Source organism: Clupea harengus, chromosome 6 (genome assembly GCF_900700415.2).
Source record: "Clupea harengus chromosome 6, Ch_v2.0.2, whole genome shotgun sequence".
Taxonomy (NCBI): Eukaryota; Metazoa; Chordata; class Actinopteri; order Clupeiformes; family Clupeidae; genus Clupea; species Clupea harengus.
Genome location: NC_045157.1, coordinates 9827144 through 9832597, shown reverse-complemented (window position 1 = coordinate 9832597; position 5454 = coordinate 9827144).

Here is a 5454-nt window from a genome sequence, read left to right as displayed (position 1 = left end):
TCACAGACACACAGAGACACACACTAACGCTCACAGTCACACACTAACACACACAGACACACACTAACGCTCACAGACACACACAGACACACACTAACGCTCACAGACACACACTAACGCTCACAGACACACACTAACACACAGACACACACTAACGCTCACAGTCACACACTAACACACACAGACACACACTAACGCTCACAGACACACACAGACACACACAGCCTACAGTGGGGATTGTCAAATGAAGATGACATGGCAAACAGTGAAGGCATGTGAATATGTGTGTGTGCATACTGTATGTATATATATCTTTTTATGTTTGAGTGTGTGTGCGCACGCAAAAATTTTTTTTTTTTATGTTTGTGTGTGTCTCTCTCTGACCGCCCGCCCTTAAAAGGTTTTGTCTGTCAGTATGAGTCCCGGTGTGGCTGCTCTTAGCTGGATTGATGACGCTTCTCTCGACTTGACAACCTGACAAGCTGCCCTGTCCTGCTCTCCTGTGCATAAATCTCCAGATCTGGGCCCGATAGCTCCGGTGCTACAGAACTTGGGGGAATCAGCTTTGGTTCTGTGCCCCATCAGCGCCGGTTCTGGGCGGAAGCAGAAGTCTGCCTGGACCTCACTGGACTCCTTTCCGACTAATCTTCTCATCTGGATCTCATCGCTGGATTAACATCAACGTTGTGCTCACGGATTGAAACCCCAGACACTGGAAAGGAACTAACATGAACTGACTGTGCTTTGAAATTTTATTGTGGCTGATGGAGCCCTATTAGTTGTGTCTTTACTACTGTGATTATTTACAGCGCAGTGGAAAGGCCATTATCTAATTGCTGTGACCGTGTGGTCGCATTCTCTCCTTTCACCACTAGAGGGCTTAGCGCACCACATTATCACCCCTTACGTCCGTGTGTTGGTGTCGGAAGTATTGATTTTACCACAGGGGCAGTGTTATTCTTAACAATCGATATGTTATTTATTGGACGCCTGAAATCCTGGAATGCTCATGTGATTCTGCAGAGGACAAATCGAGTTTTACATTTGCTTCGATTGTATTAATTTATTTACAGTTCACTCGGTGGGTTGTGCACTAAGACGAATGATAATTAAATTAGTCGAGCATGAGGCTTTCATATGGTGGCTCTGTTTGGTTGATTTAATACAAGCACACGAAATTGTGTGTGCGTGTGTGTGTGAAAGAGAGACAGAGAGAGAGAGACCGCACATGCGCACCACAGAGATGCACTTTATTACGCGTTCCCATGGGATGCGTGTAAAGCGCGCAGCTGACGCACCAGATTCAGCGCAGTCAGGTGATCTAGCGCAGTCAGGTAATCCATCAGGGACGTGAGGTCAACGCGCTTGACGCGGTGCGGAGCGCGGTGATGGCTTTCAACAGGAACACGGGCGTTTCTTCAAATCCTTTTAAGGCTTCTGTCATACATCAAAGCTGCAGCGCTTAAACCGTTGGAGCATATGAACCCTTTAAAATAGGCATAGGTTTGAAAATACGGGAGTTGCCATTTTTTGTGGGGGAGGCGGAGGTGGGCAGTGGTAATTTAAAAAATAAATAAATAACTTGATTTTTTTATATTTATGTTCTGACAAAACATCAATATAAATGTATTACAGAACCACTGCCGTTTAAAACTGGCACAAAACAGTTTATATTATATATTACCATGAACATAATTGGTTATTGATAAGTGTTTCTATGTATGCATTTGCTTCTCAGTTAGTGAATGTTGTGGGATGCTTGTGGAGTAGTGTGTCAGTGACTAGCTGGCTACCTAGCTCATGCTACATTACGAGAAGGCAACACAAATCTAGCTCTAACAAGGTAGGCTTCATTTTAGTGCATAATGATAATGTTGTTGAGTTGGCTGCCGACACAGATAACATCAGTTTATGTATTTTTGCCGTTAGAAAATCAGCTCAGTTGTACCTCCCCTGTGTTTAAAGCATCAGCCGCCACTGGTTGGTTTGTATGACGGAGCTCTAAGAAGCACTATAAATAAATCCCCCAGTCCTCCTACGGCTAAAAATAGCCTACTGTAGGCAGGAAGGCTCTTGGGCTCCCCCTGTCGGCTCAGCTTGAATTACCAAATTGCTGGCATTTTTACTACATTTACCCAGTGTGACCAGAAGAGGCATCCTTCTCTGTATCCCCCCTCTCTCTTTCTCTCTCTCACGTTCTCTCTCTATCTATATCTCTCAAACGTGTAGGGAATACTGCTGGCAAACTACACACGTGTTCCATCCCTCAGTGTTTGTGAATATGAGTGTGTCTGTAGAGTGTGTGTTTGTGTTCTGCATTAGAGATCATCTTGTCAATGCTGTTTTTTTTCCCCCTTTCTCTGTCTCTCTCTTTCATATGAAAAGCTCCAGTGCAGCGTGTGTGCCAGATTGAATTTACAGCCCATTTGCCAAGCAGCCGTCTTGGGGAGGGAGGGGGGCATCTGCAGCCTCCAGCCAGTGTGATTGTGTTGTGCTTCCCAGGAAGGTTGAACTAGTCCAGTGTGAGATTGGCATGAGGTGAAGGGGGAGGAATCGGGGAGGGGAGGGGAGGGTGGATAGAGAGAATGAGGAAGGGATCGGGGAGGGAGAGATGAATAGAGAGAATGAGGAAGACAGTAGGACGGGCATAAGACATTAAGTGATTAGTTGTGTCACCTTCCTTCTCTCTGCCCAAAGACGGCGAGAGAATGTTGAGTTTAGAGAGAGAGAGAGAGAGAGGAGAAAGGAAGAGATGGAAAAAGACAGAGGGAAGAAAGGAAGAGAAAGAAAAAGACAGAGGGAAAAAGTTGTGTTTAGAGATGGAGGGAAGAGAGGAACAGACCAAAGAAGCGAGAGGGATAAGGTTCAGGTTAGAGAGAAGAAGTGGCAGTTGAGGTGAGAAAGGAAGTGATAGAGAGAGAAGGAGAGAGAGAGAAAAGGTTGTGGATGAGGAGAGAGCGAGAAGAGGGATTGGGGTAGGGGTTAGAGGATGGAGAGAAAGAGAAGGGAAACAGAGAGATAGAGAGAGAGGGATAAGGAGAGAGAGAAGAGAGAGAAGGGATTGGCATGAGGGAGAAAAGGAGGAGAGAGAGAGAGAGAGAAGAAGGGATTGCGTGAGAGAGGGAGAGAAGGAATGACCCAGAAATAGCCATGTCCTTGTGGAAGAGTCGTGCTGTATTTGGTGGGCGTTTAAGGCCAGTCAGCTGACTCTGGCAACATTAAGTTTAGCCTCAACAATGGGAACCTGACCTACACACACCACACACACACTTTCACACCCCAGGGCTCATTCCAGGGGTTTAAGATATCGCTGACCTGTGGGACACACACACACGTTAGCCCTGCAACTCATGTCTGCCTCACTAGACACACATGCACACACAGTATATATGAATATTATATAGTATGCAGTATATACAAACACAGTACATATAAATATTATATGGTATACAGTATATACAACCACAGTACATATAAATATTCATATTCAGACCATATGAGTCACTCTGTTAGAAACACACTCACCCAAGTTGATATATACAAATAAATATAGCTATTTCCAGACACACACACACGTGGCAACTTTATTGCATTTATTGGGGTGCTGTTTGCCAGTTGACCCCCCCCCCCCCCCACACACACACACACACACACACCTCTGTGGGATTCACAATCTGCCAAGGAAAGGGCACTGGGGTGAACAAACATCTCGTAAGACGGGTGAAAATACATCTTGAAGGTTGTGTACACACACACACCACACACACACACACAATCATTCACAGGCCCTCAGCTGTCAACAGCTTGCTCACTAATGTGGGTGTGTTTGTTTGACATTAAGTCTGACTGTCAGAAAGGAGAATGTTTCTGTGGGGAGTTGTATTTCTGCATGCACGTGTGTGTGTGTGTGTGTGTGTGTGTGTGTGTGTGTGTGTGTGTGTGTGGTGTGTGTGTGTGTGTGTGTGGTGTGTGTGTGTGTGTGTGTGACACCTTACTAGATCCTTCAGTAACCAGAGGATTGTTGTCCAGGAACTGCGTCCTGTTTCCCCGATGCTCAGTGATGTCATCAGAGCCATGATGACCAGCCTCACACAACATGGCTGTAACTAAGAAGTCTAAGATTGAAATATCAAAAATGAAAAGACAGTAAACCTTTAGAAAAGACTCACCAGGCATCTTACCACGTGTTAGGTCAACTCACGGGTGTACCACCCTGTCTGTCCCGCTGGACTGCTGTCCTTCTGAGGCTGCCATAGCTTATAGCTTCTTTAACCTGAATGATAACCTTTGCCACACTCACACTCACACACACACACACACACACACACACACATACAGCCTTTCACTTGTTGGCCTTTCTTTTTGTGCCAAATGATTGGTGGAGACTCAGTCGGAGAATGATCAATCAGGAAACAGGCTTTACTCTTGCAATGACGCGCATCAAAGGAGAGAAGGAGGTTTCACTCAGTAGATTCACCCGTGTCTCTGATTAGACATTGCAACAGTCCAAGTTTAAGTATCCTACACAGTATAAAGGGGGGGTGCAACCAATAGCCCCGACCCTACATGAATATGTATCAGTCTGCTACCTCTGAGACGGGGAACGCCACAATGTTGGTTCACAGGGTAGGTTGTTGATTAGGAGATTCAGCTATGAGCAAATGTGTCAGAGGCCTGTATTCATGGGGGTGGGGGTGTAGGGAATACACTGACACTTTCTTATGACCTGTGAGGAGAGATGTGAACACACCTATGGCCTCAAACCCCTCTAGGGCATTCGAGATGGCGGGACATTCAACCAGAGATCCTTACATTTGAACCCGAGTCCAATTAAAAAGCAACAAATACAAAATGGATTACTGATTATTGTCAATCATTATTAACTCCGATCCTTAATTCTGATTTGCAACTCCTTCACACTGCTGTTTAATTCATGTGTGTGTGTGTGTGTGTGTGTGTGTGTGTGTGTGTGTTGCGCATGCGTGTGCGCCTGTGCATGTGCAGGGAGGGTGGACGAGGTTTTTTTGGACCAAATGATGCACCCCTCAGGTGTGTGTTTTGGTTCCTGGAGCTCGTCTCTATGGCTTGGGCAAACACACACACACCACCGACACACTTCTCTCACTGCTTTTCCCACAGGGGAACGATCATAACAACCCCCCCCCCCCCCCCCCCCTCCACACACACACACACACATCAAATGACAGCAGCAGGTCTGATATGTTGACCCTCTCACTATCTGTGAAATGTCCCACCTGGACGCCACCGCTCTCTGTTTGAGTCTGTATCTGTGTGTGTGTGTGTATGTGTGTCTAAGTGTGTCTGCCTGAATATGTGTGTCTGTGTCAGTGCGTGTGTGTGTGTGTGTGTGTGTGTGTGAGAGAGAGAGAGTCCCCTCAGTAGGGAGCAATGCGTGTGATATGCTGGTGTTTTGAAACAGCGCGGCTACGTAAC